At 37.1% G+C, this 19,874-nt stretch overlaps 1 long non-coding RNA gene across 1 annotated transcript; it reads right to left on the bottom strand.

The window, feature by feature from the left end:
- Positions 1-1,556: 1,556 nt before the first annotated feature.
- On the bottom strand, positions 1,557-19,640 carry LOC126811707 (uncharacterized). Its single transcript, XR_007675716.2, has 3 exons — positions 19,361-19,640; positions 17,745-17,823; positions 1,557-2,877 (listed from the first exon to the last, which is right to left on the bottom strand). It is a non-coding gene; the product is annotated as an uncharacterized LOC126811707 (long non-coding RNA).
- Between the last annotated feature and the right edge of the window lie 234 nt (positions 19,641-19,874).

Here is a 19,874-nt window from a genome sequence, read left to right as displayed (position 1 = left end):
GTCCGTATTCTAGAGAGAAAGCTCGTGCAGCAATAGGGTTATTTTTCTTGTCAGTTTTCTGTAGTAGATCTAGATTGACTGGGGGTACTGGGAGTGTCCAAGGGGCGATTGCTGGAGGGTCGCGTTCATTTATCGCGAGCTCCTCCAGTCGCAGCTCCTTGGCTGTTTCCTTGATACCCTGGCCAAAGCTTTTCTTTTTAGAATCTCTCACATATCTTGTCTTTTTAGACTGACAAAGGTTGGGAATCTTTCGCCCAGTTGCGAGATCTTAGCCCAATATCTTGTCGCTAGTTCTTTTCTTCTTAGGGATAGAGGCAACTCCCCGGCTTCCTGTAGCAATGCCTCTCTCCTATTCCCAGGCCCTACGCCAGTCGCAATACACAGAGCTTTGTATTGGATGGTGTCAAGCTTAATTAAGAATGTTGGCGCACAGTTCATGAAGGCCATAGAGCCGTAATCTAATACAGAGCGTATTGAGCACGATACACCATCATTAATGTAACTCTATTGGCTCACCACGATTTGCCCGGTTTTTTTCTCATTAAGTTTAGGATTTTGGTGCATCTATCTACAGTCCAGTCGATGTGCGGTTTCCAGGTCAGCCTTCGGTCAAAGATTACGCCAAGGAACTTGGTTTGGTCTTTAAACTCGATGGTTTTCCCGTTCAACGGAGGGTTGAGAGATGAGGTTTCTTATATAGCGTGAAAACTGTGCGAAATCTGCCCAAGCACTGCGTGTCATGGGAATCCACTACAAGCGCTGACACGTCGTGCTACGCATGGGCACGAACATTGATGCGTGCCGAATTTTGGAAAATTAAAAGGATAAGCGTGCCGCCAAGCACTATGCGTGGTGTGCGTGACACTGCATGGCAATGTGCTAACAATACTTAAAGGACAAAATTGGTGCCAGTCATTATCACATATGTGATAGAGCTGGTTAAACACATTCCAAATACAATGTATAATTTTAACACAGATCATTGCTACGATAGCTGAGTAATACAGGTTTCCTGAATCAGAAATGACGAACGCCAAAGGAAAATACGAGTAATCCCTCTGTATAACTGACTGATGTGACGAGTGATAACAGATACACGGCCGAATTTCTGCTCACTAATAATTCATTCCAAGACCAAAAGTTGCTATATGGGACTGTAAGAGGATATCTGACAATTCAATAAAGTAATTGAATGTCATTAGATAAGAAAACACGAGAAAAATAGAAATAGTCCGTACATTCCCTTGTTTATATTCATTCTATACCTCATAAAAACATGGTAATGCACGGACTTTTTCTGTTTTTCTTTCGTGTTCTCTTATCTAGTGGCAGTTAATTCTTTTTATGAATTGACAGATATCCTCTCACAGTCTCACACAACAACTTTTGGTCTTCGGAGGAATTATAAGTGAGCAGAAATTCGACCGTGTATCTGTTATCACTCGTCACATCAGTCAGTTATATAGAGGTATGACTCGTGTTTTCCTTTGGCGTTCGTCACTTCCGATTCAGGAACCCTGTATTACTCAGCTATCGTAACAATGATCTCTGTGTTAAAATTATATTTGGAATGTGTTTAACCAGATCTATCACATATGTGATAATGACTGGCACAAATATTGTCCTTTAACCTATGCATAAACAAGTAGTGGCATTGCGTAATTTATAGTGTTGAGATTTGTTTGTCAGCGCTTGTAGTGGATTCCTATGACACGCACTGTTCGCGTCGATTTCGCAGTGTTCACACATGGTTAATGCAAGTGGCACGCACATGGCATCGAACAGTGATGCGTGTCGAATTTTTGAAAATCTCAAAATTCTTTCTACGACATGGCGCGCACGCCTGCACTCTCCAAACACACTCCTCGCGCTCGTTACCGAAAACTTTAATCATTGACACGCCGAAATGGGGGAACGAAGATCGTGCAAGTGTCAGAGTGGCTTTAGGAGGCTTAAATTGTTCATACAACCGTTGTCGGACTAGCAGTGAGTCGCCCCACGACACCGCTTTTCGGCCTATCATAAATCCAAGAAATTTCCATTTTGTGCTACAGTATAAGCAATGAACGTTATTCTTTGTTTTACTAAAAAAATAATAATACAATCCATATACTATGGCATGCATACGTTATATGTTCTTCATATTAAGAGTCACTTTACTAAGATGTAAAAAACGGTTTAAAAGTAATCAAAACATTAAAAAGGTAGTTGTAATTTCATCAGTTATATTACCACGGTTACATTACATTACACGAATACCCAAAAAGGAATAATATATGAATTTGCCTCCAAAATTATCGAGCCATTTAACCTGCGGGCCATTCATATTAGCTTGGCAGCAAGCCGATTCATTTGCATACCACCATCCTCCCCCAAACGATGCCGGACAGTCAAAACTAGTAACATCTCTGTCATAGGTTGAAAACTGGCTGTTGTAGATATTTGGGAAATCAAGAAGAGCATTACCAGCGTCGCCATAGTTTAAATATTGTGCCTGGAACGCATAGTTAGTGCTAGAATTACCAACAGTAAAAGATCTGTACAAAGCATTTTTATAAGGATCACTGGGGTTGTTCTGTAGTAATAGCATTATTTCTAATCCTAGAATATTCCCAACATTCGCTTCCTGGATGGCTCTAATTTTGTCTAAACCCAACCAAACCTCCGCTTCACTGTTACCGAAACCATTTACATATTCATCAAATGTTCGATTGAAACTGATGGCTGAACAAGCCGAACTGCGCCTTTGTATATATGTAAGTCCGCTCTTGAAATTACAGAAGGCTTGAAATGGTACCATATTTGGAGATGGCTGTATGAAGGATGCTATTGGTATGTTGCTGGGATACGAATTTCTGGTTTTTCCCTCATTACAGTCTGAAAAAAAACCAACAAATAATTAACATCAATATTATAATTAAACAATTCCTGTAAACTTCATTATGTGGATGAATGTACTAGTTTTAAGAAGTCTATGGCTGAACTGGAGGAAACCCACTGGGCCTTATTGTTACATCCTGTGACCGACACTCATTGAACTTTTTTATTCTACTTTTAATTTATTTATTTCTGTTAACCAGTTGTTAAAATACTTTATATACGAGTCTTCTGACACATATGCTAATAAATAATACATGTATGCTTGAACCAATGTTTTAGAAGTGTTACGCTTGAACCAATGTTTTATAACATACATCTACATTTTTTTTGTTAAATATTTTTTATTGTTCCACACAAATGTACATTTATCACAAATATCTCTTTTCATCAAGCTACAGTATGCAGTTTTCAAAATAATCTTACATATTATCAAACAACTTAGCAATCATATTCCATTTTCTATTAAAAAATGCATGTTTTCATTTTTCCTATATATATATTTTTCAATTCTGTAATATAAATGGATAAACTTCAATAAAGCTTGGAAATTAAGGGAGTTGCCTGTTATACTACTTCGGAAGATGTAATATTTGTTACATATGATAATAAAATTGACAACCGGAGGTGTCTCCTGTTTACCAAGCATTATATCGTTACATGTGAAATGGACATCAAGAAATCCATATTTTTCAAGAGCATTAGACATCTTTGTCCAAATATTTTGAGTTTCAGAGCATTCATAATATAAGTGTTCAAGAGTTTCATATTTTCCCCCACAGATTGAGCACTGTTTCTCATTGCTTAAATTGATGGTGTAAAGATATTTTTTTGTGGTAACAATTCTGTGTAGAAATTTGAGTTGAAACTCTAGCAACTTTGTATCCAATGTCACTTTTTTTGGTAGAGCATATAGTTTTCTCCACTGTCCTCGAGACAGATTTAGGTTAAGGATATTCATCCATTTTATTTCATTTTTGCATTCTTTTTCCTTTGGATCCTTATTGTTTAAGAATTTATATATATGTTTACAGCCCTTAGCTTTACTAAGTACGATCTGGATAGGTCTCGAGAAGCACGGTTTTTGTAAATGGGAATGTACGTGGTCAAATATCATATTTTTCCACTTTTTAGGGAGAGATGTTATCAACCCGTTGTAGTGAAGAAATGAACCTTTCAGTCCAAATTCGTCCTTTATGTTGTCAAATGTTTTTATCATGCCTCTATCATTTAGGAGGTCATTAATAGTTCTATCTCCCTTTTAGAACCAGTCTTTGATAAATCTAAATCTGATTATTTTATTATACCAGATGGGTTGTAATAGAATATTCTCAACAAACTCAACCCATGCTTTATAGGTGTCCCCCCAGAATGGATTTTCTATCACTTCAAGTATTTTGGAGTTTAGATTAGATCCTACTGCGGAAATTTCAAAGGGGGGTATTTTCAAATAATGGTCTATAAAAGGACTCCAATTACTGTTTTGACTATGTAATCTTCTGATCCAAGATATTTTCATACTCTTATTGAATGCGTTGACATAAGTAAAATCTAGACCTCCGTTTTCAACTGATTTAATAACTCTTGAGCATTTAATTTGGTCATTCCCATGATTCCATATAAATTTGAAACATATTTTTTCAAGCTTTTTGAGAACAGAACATTCTGGGTTGGGCAATGCCGAGAACAAGTGATTTATTTTCGGTAGGATTAAACTCTTAAGAATGGTGACTCTTCCAATTAAAGTCAGTTTCCGTTTGGTCCAAATATATGTTAGTTTCTCGAGATACTCCAATTTTGCATTAAAGTTAAGATCCGAAATTTCTTCTAAATTTGTACTAAAATTGATACCAAGAGAAGTAAACTTGTTTTCAGGCCAATTGAATTTAAATTCATTACATATTTTTGTTTTTGAACCTGCATATCGACCCATCCAGATAGCGTTTGTTTTATCTATATTTAGGAGATAAACACTTCCTGTTACGTATTTAGAGGGGGTTTATTGTCCATTTAACCATGCTTGAATCATTAGAACACGAGACGCGATAGCGTCGAGTTGTTCTAATGGATAATTCAAGCATGGTTAAATGGACAATAAACTCCCGATAAATACGTAACAGGAATGTGTTTATCGATATTGTAGCACAAATATTTGGAGATTTTCTTCGGAACTATTTAGAAAACATTTTTACACCCATTTTAAAAAGTCGTTATTTGGTCACGCGCTTGCGTTCATTTTTCAAAATATTTTCAATAGACGGTCTCTTGCTTACCTGCAAATCTAAAATTTTTGAGTCTCGAGTTGCTGGTAAATGAATTATGAAAGAAAATGTTATTCGGATATCGAAAACAACAAAATATTTTTAACGTTTGAAGATCTTTAAAAGAACGAGAAATTAGTATTTTTTATTGCGGTATTTCGAGACGAGTGTCAGCGTGATTGAAATAATTCCGCCCTGCTATCCGAGACTAAAAGAGGAATAACTCTTGGCAACAAAAATGACTTCGCTTCGGGAGTTTCATGTAAGTTTCCAGCATTTATTATTTTATTTTGCAGACTGTTATCACAATGTTGTAGCTAGTTCCTCTTTACACAATTGCAGTTCATACTTACATCCTCTAAAATACCGTATAAACCATGACAATGATGTCTAGTCTTAAGATGCCAGTGGTTGCTATGCAGGGCTCTATAAAAGTTGAGTGTGCCTGCGCACACACTTGAAAATGTGCCTGCAGGGTCATACTGAAACACAGGGATGTAGCCATGATTTGATGAGTGGGGTATAAATATATATTTGTCGAGCGGAGCGAGTCCAAAAATTTTTTGGGAGGGGAGCGTGGTCTTTTATGAAAATAAACCCTTCTTGGTGTATTTTCAGAGCATCTGCTGCCTTTTGTATTTGGTTCAGTGCAAATCAAATTTCCATTTATATATTCAAATTTGACCAAATTCACTTAATTTTCATCAATGATACAGGGATCTAAAAACTTTTTGACACCACCCGACCAAGCATAAAATTGTCCCACCCTACTCTGTTTCTCTGGATAGTTGAGGACCTTTCGGTATTTGTTGTTTTGTTGGATTTTTTTTTCAAATATTACTTTATTACTTTGAGATTAAAAATTAAAATGATTCTTAAAACGGTGTTTGTGTTTTATTTGAGTACTGCAACGAATTATGACAACAGGTAGATATTGATAATTAAAACACGTTGTATTATTTGACTTGTTTGTAAAGTTGTTGTACGTGTCTCACGAATATTATTATTACGGTGGAATGAGAATCAGGTCAGGCAGAAACTGAGAAAGCTCTCATCGTCCTCCTAGTCCTACTCTCGGGCCGTAGCAAATCCACGGTCAACACAGGTAAGAAATAAAATAAGAAACCTCATGAAAATTTGCAGGCACGTGTTGGACAATTACGACATTCAAACCTGTATCATTGGAGTGCCGTAAATTGGTCTGGGTGACCTATTTACGGCAAATAAACAAATATAAAGACCGTAGAATAATTGTAAAATGAATATACCTAGGCCTACACATCTTCTAAGTATAAATAAACAAAATACCAATACATCTTTCTTTAAACTAATTTGGGATGATAGGGTCTACTACGGCACACAAAAATAAATTATGCCGTGACAGACATGGTTTGCGTACATCGGCTTTTACCATGGCTTTGCCGTTTAATTGCCGTGGTAAATTTTGAGCGCCGAGTTTGTGTACAGAGAAGGACGAAGGGGTTTAAATACGACTGGGCGGCTTTCTTCGATTTTTTCTTTGTGCTGGGCGGCAAAAAATAGTGCCGGGCGCAGGCGCCGCCGGGGTGGCTACATCTTTAAAAATGTGCCTGCAAATTTTTTTTTTAAAGCAATTGTGTCTGCGCACGCCGTGCGCATGTGCGCGGAAATATCTATGCCTGTATGTAGCTGTTCTGACGTGTTGTCAACAAATGACAATTTTGGCATAAATGATAATGATTAGGCCTATATTTCAGCTGCTGTATTCGACTCCCTCATTGTATTTTCAAGCGATTCCTTGTGACTAATGACTTTTTATTAGGTAGATCATGCTAGTCAGATTTTGAAAGCATGATTTTTTTTTTTAAAAATCCACCTGATTAATACAAATTGGTGAGTGAAGCTAGCCTACCAAAAAAGAAAACATAGGCTACTGACACTGTCACTGCCTAGTTACGAATATATTTGGATACCTGAAAACGGTTTAAATTAATTTATGACTGATTTTCTACTGTTTTATGTATTTCAGAAATGTGATTTCATAAAAGATGATGTTTGAAACTGGTGTGATAGTCATGTGTGCAGAATTCCTTGAAGATATTTGCCAATAAAGATTTGAGTTGAGGAAGATCATTGGCACCATAGATAATACCGTATGATTGCCGACTCGTCTTTAGCCCTTTACGTGATGTTGCGTCTGGTTCGTGCGCATATTTTTTGCGCAGGGGAAGGGGTTGTTTACTTCCGGTCTAGCTTTCGACAGTACGTACGCACAGTGACACGCGAAATTGACGTTTTTGAAACTTACGTTTATGAAATTAATAAAATGAACACGTATATAAAAATTATATGAAAAAAAAGAACAAGATATCTCCTTCCAAAATATTTTTAGATTATTGCAAAAGATTAAATAGCTACTGTGTGACGTTAAGTTGAAAAAAGGTTACAAATGGGCAAAAAATGCCTTTCTTCATTCATGTACCGTACCAATTTACACTAAAATTAGGAAATATTTTTGATATAGAGATAATACTTCAAACACCTTTATTTTTATTTTTCTAATACTTCAAATAAAATGTTCTACAATTTAATTTGCAAAAGGAAAAAGGTTATATTGCGAGCTAACTAACCCGCACCTCTGTGCCACACACGCCTAGGCCTATCTTAGATCTATGACTATAGTAATTAGTATGATTAATAAAATTAGATGTTGCATTTTATGATCAATTGCATGGTATATTAGAACAGTTTTAAAAATCTAGTTTATATTCAAATGTGCATTTTTTTAAAAATAAATTCAGTTTTGTTTGTATACTTTAGTTGATAAAGATGTAAATATCCCTACAAAATTCTTTTCCAATCTAGGCCTAATTAATAATTTAAGAAAATGGCCATCTATTTATTGTAAGTCCCTCTGTCATTTAATTTTATAAATGCAGCACCCCCCCCCCCCCCACCAAAAAAAAAATAAAAAAAATTACAGAATTACTTCGTGTAACCGGGGGTAAAATATTTACATTCAGTAATTAACAAGACTGTTTTGTTAGGGTTTTTTTTAAAAAAAAAAAATTATTAAAACACGTCATCCAAGCGAGAACCAAAATATATTTCTTTATGTCCTAAATTAAAATAATACAATAACAATAGACATAAATTTGAAGGGGAATTATGTAAGATTTAGATAAAGAGCTGGTCGTTCTCGCTATTAACTATAACATTTCAAAAATAGATAATGCAAATTGAATATATTGAAAATTTACCACCTTACCGTTCTAATCTATTTAAAATCTGAGCAATCAGATGGCATCGAGAGTTGATTATGGTCTTTTCATGTTAATAAATGTCTAATTGGTAATTTACATTACATTTAAGGCCCAAAGAAAGACCTGCAATAAGCAGATTTAGCTCTTACATAATGCCTGTTTAACATTTAAAAACGCATCTTTAATTAACAATACTTTTATGATAAATTAATAAATGTATTATTAAATAAGCGATCAGACAATGTTAATGTTACATAATTGGATGAATAATTATATAATTTATAGGCACCTTATTAGATTGAAATACCAACGCTTTCTTCCTCAACTGATAAGATTAAGTTATTTAAATCAAAAAATGCAACAGCCTTATATTATTGTTAAGATTAACTTATTTAATTGAAACAAAAATTGTAGGTTCTATTTTTAATGATTAATTTAATTACATGGAACAGTAAACCCATATCCTTAAATATCGACCGGCAGCTATTTTTAAATATTAATTTTTCTCCAGAACCGTGTTATTTCCTGAAAAGCCATACATCTCAGCATTGTAACAAAACCAACCTTATCAATATCGGAGCAAAATTGACTGAATTCTGTAACACCAACTGGCAGATCCCTTTTTCGCAAAAATTGGTCATTTGGCCTCAATTCTCAACCTATTTAACCATCAACATAACCACACAAACACATTACACATAGCTTGAATGGTTTATTTTCTGATGTTTGAAATACATAAAATTAAATAATTATGCTTAATTCAACTATACAAAATTAAAATCAATAATGATATAATACAATCAAACAATTTAAACCAAATCCCTTGTTGAGTATTAAAATAAAACAAATGAAAATAATAATACCCCCCCCCCCCCTCCCCCCCAAAAAAAATGAAATAAAAAGATAAATAAAAATATAAATAAATAGATACATAAAATAAAATACTTTATCAATATATTAGTGTCTAGTGTCTCAATATTTATACCCCCCCCCCCCCCCCACACACACACACACACAATATGAAAAGAAGTAAATAACATAAATAAAACATACAATTATTTATCAGTATCACAATAAATCAACATGAAATATATTTGCTTCACAAGCTGGCACTCCCCTAGGCCCCTAGGTAGCAAACAAAAGATAGGTAGGCTACCAGGCAGTACAGTTCTGCTGAAAATACAAAAGATTTTTAAAAAATTGTGTAATTAAAAGCTTATATATAGCCAGCACACCAATGTTATTATTCATACCAAACTGTATTTTATGTATTTACGATTTATTAATGATCTGCAAGTATTATTTGACAAATTAATGAATTGAAAACTCTATTTTGCCGATTTTTAAAAGTAGGTCAAAGCTGTCAAACTTTGCCTTAACTGGGCAACACACGTGTCGAGATTTTCATGAAATTGAAATGTAATACTTATTTATAATACAATATAATATCAAAATTATAAGATATTCATTTTTATTCTTACCTCGAACATTCCTTCTATTTCTCGTATCCATTTAACCAGATGATGCCACATTTAAACTACAAGAAAGCGCTAAATAAAAATATCGCTACTGGGCCTATAGTAAACAAACAGCGAGAACAGAAGACCGGAAGTGATCAACCACCTTTCTCGCCGTTTCACGCGTTTCGCAACATAACGTCGAGAATTCATGAGTCAGCAATCATACGGTATTATCTATGTTGGCACAAAAATGAAAAAAAGTACACTGTTATATTTATACGCAGTAATTCGCCTTGAAAATTTAGAGGGGGTTTATTGTCCATTCGACCACACTTTTTCGACCAATCAGAATCGAGGAAATTTCTAATTTGTGCTACAATACATTGTAATTGTATTTTGACAAGCTGTTAACATTTCAATATTTATCAACCCAATTAAAATTAATGCTCCCTAAAGTAGGCGATTACTCAAATAGTTTCATCTCAAACTTGCGTAAACTACGTTTGGATAGCCTGTTGGTATGTACTTAAGTTGTTCATTTCTGCAGTTTACCCTTGAAGCATCGCTGATTTGGCAGGAAATTCATTCTTGGTAGATGGAGTCCTCAGACATACTAGAACGTAGTTTTAGTTCTTAAGAAGCGGTAACTACCAGCACCCGTACATAAGATCGTACCAGTATCATGTGTTGCACCATGGGTCGTCTGTTGTCTGTCAGACGTGGAGAGTGGACCTCCGACAAACCGGTCGCCACATCCTACGTATGACGCATACATCTTTTCTTACTACATATCTCAGTAGCCTTGTGATCGCCTAGTATTTTCACCTTTGCTTCCACTTCACATTGTGTATTCTCTTCTTCTTATCTATCTCGGTAGTATAAGACGTTTGTCTTACCAGGAATAACAATGCAACAGTTCGTCCGGGAGAGTATGCTGATAGAAATTGCTACATTATATGGTCTAGGAACTCAGATGGTAATCTCTCCGGAATCTAATCAAATCTGCCATAAAGGTTTGCAAGGATTTCTTTTATAGGACCCTCATGGACATCACGCACAGGCCATACCCTGAACCTGTGCAATTACTGATATGATTGGTTATTTAAGCCAAATAATGGAATTAGTAAATTTACAATCACATGTGATCTGGTGATATGTTGTTAACACAGCACCAGCTATGTTTGGGTTCTATAACTCTTTTTTTATGTGCCAACTTGTCACTCATATTTTCAGTGCATATGAGACAGGGCTTCTATACAATTAGCCAGACATTAATTAATACAATATAATGCCATCATTAATTATAAGATCAATATACACATGATGCACGCACAACGTTTAATCCAACATGGTCGTAAACAACTATTTTATAAGCCAAACGATTCCGACTTACCTCACTTGCGAAACAAACCCAATTTAAAAGTCTTGCGACATGGGGTTGTCGGATAAGATACAGTCCAATGGCATGATGGTAATGCAACCCTTTTAATCGAACAGTGATGTAAACTGTTCTGCTTTGGGGAGTAGACCTGAGCTAATTTAATCGCGCTTGAAAATAAATGCCTTTGTGTCGGACAAGGTTCAGACCACAATTATAATTATAGTCTTCAAAACAGAAGTTGGCTGAGAATGAGCCGGTGAGTATGGTAGTCTCAACAAATTTATCTTAGGAAGTTTGGGACATAGGCCTGCAAACAAAATTTATATCTTGCTTAGAAACACAATTCCGCTACAAGGCCCTCGAAGCTAATAGGCTAGCGGCAAAGGACCCAAAAGGGCGTTAAATTGAGAGACACCCCTACCCGAGATAGAACAAAACACTTTGGATTTTTTCTGATAGAGTCACATCAGCAGAACTCAAAACTGGTTCTTGGGCAAATTTTCAACATGGCCCAATATATTTTATTTATTTATTTTTTTTGCACTTTAACAATGGTCAGTGTTTCTTTAACGGTAATATATACTATTCAAAAAAAGTAGGGGATATTTGATTTTTAAGAGTTATTAAAGTCACCTAATGAAACTGACGAAGAAACAAATGACAAAATGAAATGAAGTTCACATTCATCGATTTATTCCAAATGATCGTTAGACTAAGTAAGGCACAGACTGACCATTATAATGGTAAAATGATACCCGGGGTCAAACAGCAAAGTTACCACAGCATCACAACCAAGTCAGTAACGGGTAAATCCTCCTCTGTTTGCCAAACAAGCATTGATCCGACGTGGCATACTCCTAATGAGACGTCTAAGGTCATTTTGGTCCAGATTGTCCCATTTCTGTTGCAACACAGCAGCAAGTTCTTGGACATTGGCAGGACGTTGTTGACGTTGACGTAACCTCTGTCCAAGCGTGTCCCAGACATGCTCGATGGGGGAGAGGTCGGGACTCAGTGCTGGCCAAGGTAATGTGGTGATGTTCTGTTGTTGGAGGTAACCTGTAACGATCCTGGCCCTGTGACATCTTGCGTTGTCATCCTGGAAGATGAAACGGCGGCCATGACGTCGTGCGAACGGCACAACATGGACTGCCAAGATGTTGTCCCGGTAGTACTGGCCTGTAACACGCCCTGCAACAACATGTAAAGCCGTTCTTCCAGCAACAGTGATGCCTCCCCACACCATAACAGAACCACCCCCAAATCGATCATGTCGTTTCGACGACGCCACACCCTCCTACGTCTGTCCAAAAAATCAACAGTGAACCTTGACTCATCTGAAAACATCACATTGCTCCAGCGTCGATTATCCCAGTGTTGACGATCCCTACACCAACGACGTCTTGCCTGAATGTGATGATCTCTCAAACAAGGGATCACGCGAGGACGTCCGGCGCGAAGGTGACCCCTATGCAGTCGATTCCGAATCGTCTGGCCACTCACTCTCACACCAGTGTCTGTTTGAAGACGAGCGCTGATCTGATTTGCTGTGATGACACGATTTCTCAAGGCCAAGGTACGGATAAATCGATCCTGGGCTTGAGTTGTCGCCCTTGGTCGACCTGAGCGTGGTCTGTCCTGTACAGATTGTGTATCACGGTATCTGGACCATAGCCTGCTTATGACAGACTGAGAAACATTCATCGTCCGCGCCACAACCGCCTGTGTTGTGCCGATCTGTAGCATGCCAAGGGCACGTAACCTTTCATTTTGGGTAAGCCGACGCATATCAAAATTTGTTTTCTGGTCACTAAAACAATTAAACTGATGTTTCCACCCTGGAATTCAATGCCACAATGACTGTAACATTCAAAGTCAGAGTCGTGCAAATCTTGGGTTGGACCCCCATGATGATCCCAAGCATCACCTGCATTCCATGCGGTAGCTATTGGTGCGTTTGGGCGTCACATGTAACTGGCAATGTTTCTTCTGTTAGGTTCTATAGTGACTTTTTTCGTAGTCATTTGCATATTTTAGTATTATGCCCCCCAAATAAATATCCCCTACTTTTTTTGAATAGTATATTTGATGGGGGTAGGGATATCGTTTTGGTTCTTGTTCTTTGATGCTGAAAAAACTTGAACATAATTTACTATCATCTGAAAGAGTAAAGGGTGACCAGTGCATATTTCTGTTCAAAACTTCTAAATTTGCATATATGACGCAATTGTGATGTAATAGTTTCAAGTTTGAATAATCTGTAGCAACGGATTAAGTTCCCGAACTTAAAATCATAGTGTTTTTGTTATTTTACGAAATTCCAAATGTTTTAAATACTACAATGATATTCAAATGAGTAAATGTAACCAACAAATAGGTTTTAAATATCATCATTTGATATAATGTCCGGCATAACATTTACGGTGTCGATGAAGAACAAGGCCTGACTCATTCATGATTTGTTCTTCTCGGGGGACGCGCTCAGTCGTGCGAAAGGGTTCGTCCCCGTCGACGTATCTTCTGGTGTGTAGCTAGTCGCGGCCGGCTTGGTGTGCTACTTCTCGGCTGTAGTCAGGCGACGGGCGCGTTTTTCGAGGGGTTGCGCCTGTCTACTCTGGTCGGCGCTAAGGCGAACGCCGCTTCGGATTGAGGAACGACCCCGTTCTCTCTCCTCCCAGAAATTTCTTCTTCTTCTTCTTATACCATAAGTTAATTCAGGGCTCTCTCCGAAAGTAGGGCTAAGCTATTAACATATTTTTGTAAAAAAAATTCTATTTGCCAATTCCGTATAATGAACTTGTGCTGTCACAACCAGATAACGCATGTACTGCATGCAGGTAAACATAGGCTTCTTTTATAAGCAATATTTTTATTTAGATTTGTATCTGAATAGGGCTTGGGGAACAGGCATAGCCTATATTAAACCCCTCTCCCTGTCAAGATATAGATACATGTATTTACATTTTAGAAATAAATAATCAACGTACACATGAAATTATGATTGTGTTATTATAGTTGTCTCTGGAATGGATTTACATTTTAGAAAATAAAATTGAAAATATAATTATAATGAGTGCGTTATAGTTGTCCTCTGGTGATTTGGAAAAACGAGTGGACAGTTTTATAAATATTGAGTGAGTTTTCAATGTCGTCAGTTTCGTGCAATACGACAGTAGTGTTTCGATGGATAGTAGGTAGATTATTTATTGTATTATTTCGGGCATCTGAATATAAGGAACAGTTCAATAAAAAAATGTCCAATATCTTCAAAGTGATGACCACATTTACAGCATGGATTGTCAGAAATGTAACGTCGAAATTTATGTCAGTTTAGATTGCTGCAACAGAGGCACGGTTTAGAATGAATGATTTGGTTTGCGCTGGATCCAATCGAAAAAGTTTTTGGTGGTGTTGAATCTTGAGCCATATGTTTCGAATTGAAAATATACTCTTCAAAAAAAGTAGGGGATATTGAAATGCAAATAGCTATGCCGGTTGCGATATGATAAATAGTCATGGACATTTGACATGCTATTAGAGTATGTTCACAGATGAAGAACTTATCGCCCCAACAGAACCACTGAGCTGCACATGCGACACGTAATAGCGCCATACATGTGGGAGGGGTTCATTGTCAAATTTGACACTAACTTCAAGGAAGGGTTGATGAAATCTGCCGCGTGCTGGTTTATCTATCCATGTTTGCTTTCCTGTCGGTTCTTGCATAAGATTTACTGTTTAGCGTATTTTTGCTTTAGTGTGTTACGTTTAATTTGATCGGGAGACGTGTTCGTCGACGTCAATGTCAACCGACGACACTGCAAGAATTGGACATGGCACTGCAAGAGGAGTGGGTCAGATTGCCCCAAATCGTGATTGGACGGTTGATTAGGAGCATGCCACGACGAATTGCTGAATGTCTTAGGATTGGTGGAGCAATTACTCATTATTAAGACAAAAATCAAAAACGTTCATTTTTATGTGGACGTATATTGCCAACGCCCCTGTCCGTCTGGACAATTGTTTGTGAACACTCTACAGGTCACAACGTTTATCCCATTTCAATGCAACTTGAAATATAGGTTTATCACCATAAGATCTCGGTTCTAGAGGCCACAATTTTGATCCGATTTTAATGAAACCAAAGATCTTGGTTCCTGTCAATATTCGCGCATATCGAATCGTAACTTCCCGAATTATGACCTCTGGTTGTACGAAAAATCGCGATTTTAGCTTGTGCTCCCTCTAGACGTCACAATTATCTTTCGATTTAAAAAAAACGTTCGCATATATCACCGTTACACCATAATGTTTGTTGACTTTGAATTTCGTGAATATCGGGCCAAAACCGCTGGACGAAATGGCCGCTCCTCGTATGCAAATAGTGTAAACATCTGGTAAATCAAGGTTGTGGACCCTCTAGGGATCACAATTTTGATCAGATTTTGATGAAAGTTGAAATACATGTTTATAACCCAAACATCTTGGTTACTTTCGATATTCGCGCCTATCGGATTGTATCTTCATGAATTATGGCCCTTGAATGTACAAATAATCGCGTTTTGAGCTCGTGGTCCCTCTAGAGGTCACAATCATTATTCGATTTAACAAAACGTTCAAATATATCACCGTTACACCATGTAATTTATGTTGACTTCGAATTTCATGAAAATCGGGCCAAAACTGCTGGACAAAATGACCGCCCCACGTACGCAAAGTGTAAACATCTTGTAAATCAAGGCTGTGGACCCTCTAGAGGTCACAATGTTTTCTGAATTTGATGAAAGTTGAAATACATGTTTATAACCAAAAGATCTTGGTTCCTTTCGATATTCGCGCGTATCGGATTGTATCTTCCTGAATTATGGCCCTTGAATGTACAAAAAATCACGTTTTTAGCTTGCGGTCCATGTAGAGGTCACAATTTCTATCTGATTTAAAAAAAAATCTTGTGAATATATCACCATTACAAACTAAGATCTTGATTCCTTTTGATAATCGCGTATATCCGAACGTAACTTCTTGGATTATGGCTCCCGATTGTTCGAAAAATCGCATTTTTAGCATGCGGATTCGCTAGAAAACCGTTTAAATATATCACCATTCCACTATAATGAAGGTTGAATTCGAATTTCGGGGAAATAGAAATGAAACCGCCCCACAAAATGGCCGCACGTTGTACGCAAATTGTGTAAAAGTATGCTAAGAAGGTTGTGGACCCTCTAGAGGTCACAATTTGTATCCGATTTTGATAAAACTTAAAACATATCTTTATATCCCAAAGATCTCAGTCCCTTTTGATATTTGCGCATTTCAGACCATAACTTTCTGGATTATTGCCCCTGATTGTACAAAAATCCCGTTTGTTTTTAGCTTGTTCTCTGTCCATCTCTTGCAAAATGTAGGCGTATCCTACCTGGCAGCCGCTGGTCACTTTTGACGGTGCATTTCTTTGCGAGTGAAATGGGACCGTCAGATAAGCCGCCCATATGAACTGTTTATGTTCATGTGTAGGCAATTGGCCTTTTATTAACATACACTGGTTACCTCCAATAAAAACAGCAGTGCATTTCCGCAGTTGTGTTTTGCTTCTGAATATCCCCTACTTTTTTTGAAGAGTATATTTAGAGATATTATATTCAAAAGACTGAAGTTTAAAAAATAATCACCCCTAACCGACTTGACGTACAATACCATCAGCACTGGAATCACCTATAGTAACTCGTAATTTTAGCCAAAGACCCCCCCGACAGAATCTTTGTCGTGTATCAAAGAGGATGGTATCGATCATGCGTTGCTGTTTCTGCAGACATTCGCTCCAACCAAATATTGACGACTATACAAATCGGGTTCAGCAACGGTAACAAGTGATATGGGTTATTTAATAGTTTAAACGTTCGCTGCTGGAAGGGGCATGGGGTTTTCAGGATCGGTTAATAGAGGCGAGAATGATCTGGAGTTGACAATTGTAACAGCCTCTGAATTCAAGAATATTCTAGGATCACGAGATAGTTGAGATCTTCCAAGTTGTAGTAGCATTATTTCCAGGCCACATTGTATAGTTCTCATTCTACCGATATCTAACGATTAAGTTGTAAATTAGGTACGAGTTTCTTATGAATGGGATATACCAACTATGCAGAATATCGGGGGACACGATTTTCTAACATAAAAATAGTATAAAAATCTCTCTGATACTGTGATTATGTCACACATAATGCCGATTTTATATTTGTAGGGAAATCTATCTGTAAGATGTTGTATGTACAACAGTTTTATTTAACATCCGCTCACACATTTAAGTTATATCGCTATCAGTTACAAAATACTACAAAATATAGTGCTACTACTTATTTATATCCATTTTACCTAGTATTTGGATTCAATATTGTAAAGGTCGTTTGGTTTCATGTACTAAATCTGAAAGAGCTAGATTTTAATTCATTATCAAGGACGCTTTGCGGCTGGGATGGCTTCAACAACATTATAATTTCATCATATTCAATTTTAAAACAAAACATACCTTTAATAATAGAACTGCAGTTAGATCCATAATAACCTATTGGACAGTTACATGACCCCGCCTCTTCACATGTGTATTCCTGAAATTAAGATGCATTAATTTATTAATATATATAAATGTGTTTGTTCAGGGCCCTGTTTCTCGAAATCTTAACTAAAGATAAAATCCAAATTTTAGTAGATACTTCAATCTTGATTGGGTAAGCACTTAAATCAGACTAATATTATCCAATCAATTTACTAAAATTTGGATTTTATCTTAGTTAAAATTTCGTGAAAGAGGCCCCTGTAATACAAGTGTATTTCTAAAATACGTCACGGTTAATTAACAACCTAGACTGTATTAAATAAGACGTTGAGTTTTGATGCGCACTGAAATCGAACACATTCAATATCTTTTGATCCTTAACATATTTGTTAAGTTTCATCTGAATCAGACAACAATTGTGGCCTTTGGAAGGTCTACAAACTTTATACATGTACATATTTCACATTTTGCATTTAAGGCAAGGGGGCATGTTTTATGTTTCATCTAAATTGGACCGACATTGTGGCCTCCAGGGGGTCTACAACCTTGGTATTACATACGTTTACACTATTTGCGGACAGGGCGTAGTCATTTTGTCGGGAAGTTTCCATCCGATTTTCACGAAATTCGAACCCAACGGTAATTATGGTGTAACGGTGATAATACTTGAACGGTTTTTAAAATCAAATAAAAAGTGTGACATCTAGAGGGGGCACAGCGCGATTTTTCGTACAATCAGGGACAATAATCCAGGAAGTTATGGGCCGATATCGACAAAAACGTTGATCATTGGCTTATAAACATATTTTAAGTTTAATGAAAATCGAAAAACATTGTGACCTCTAGAGTGTCCACAAGATAAAAACGCGATTTTTTGTACAACCAGTGGTCATAATCCATGAAGTTACCGTCCGATACATGCCAATGTCGAAAGAAACCGATATTGGCATGTATGTCAAGTGACGCCATGCAGTGTGCTATGATGGTAATTCTGTCCGGACAGCGAGGCTAACTGTCTACTCTTATATGCCAAGGGTCATTCTACGTCCACGTCAATGTGTACACGGAACCCCGGTTTGTCGTCCCATCCGAACGACCATACGTTGTTCCTTGCCAGGCCTGCCGTCCTACACCACTGACAAAGGTGGAATCGCGCCGGAAAATCCCAATGAGCTTTCGCGGCCAACCGAGGGATCGAACATGGGACCTCCAAGGGGCGACCGTGGCTCCCGAGAAGGAATAAGACTGCCTGCCTAACCTTGTTGATATTGCTTTGGTTACTCTTTTTTGCTCGCACTTCCAAAGACCGCTACTCTGAACCAATTTAGACACGTGTTAGTCCCAACCGAAAACACATAGGACTGTGTTTTTTGTTTGTTTTTTTTTGGGGGGGGGGGGGGTCGATAAACTGTATTTTTTGCTCGGTTTTGTGGCTTTTATCAGATTACACATGTTGATAGGTAATCATTTCTATGCTGCAAGACATTTCCATAGACAAGACAAATTCAAGCAAAAACAATTAAAAAGATTTATGCTTATGATTTCCCAATAAAAAGATAACAAACGTCAAGTTTTTGTATAGAATTTACCTTCCTGTAACAGTCACACCCTTGTCCAGTTCCCTCACGCACTAAGCAATCTTCTCCACTATTGTATAATTTACAGTTGAAACGGTTAGTAGTAGAATCAATGCATGTCATGTATCTCCTACAATCTGGGAGTTCTGAACACCGTACAGAACAATCCATTTTAAAGTTGAAAACAGCCGATTGACTCCCAGCATCGTTCGGACAGTTATCCTCAATTATCTTGGTTTTAAGATAAGAGGATGTCTTTTTGATTACGAGACATTTTCCAAATGGAGATACAAATAAAATTATCCAGAGACCAAGACAAAATTGCCTCATGATGCTGAAAGTCAGTGGGTGATCTGCTAATGTCCAAATACAACTTGTACAGTGTGATCAGTGAGTAAACTGCATATGTCCAAATATAACTTGCACAGTGTGATCGATTCTTCTGGGAATTTGACATTAGCACATTTGAATCGTATGTCAATTTAAATGTAACAGTTTTATAACTATCATTATCGATTCACGAAGT

The sequence above is a fragment of the Patella vulgata genome, chromosome 2, assembly GCF_932274485.2.
Source record: "Patella vulgata chromosome 2, xgPatVulg1.2, whole genome shotgun sequence".
Classification (NCBI taxonomy): domain Eukaryota; kingdom Metazoa; phylum Mollusca; class Gastropoda; family Patellidae; genus Patella; species Patella vulgata.
The sequence above is the reverse complement of the archived record's forward strand: the minus strand, read 5'-3'. Positions and strand labels throughout refer to the sequence as shown.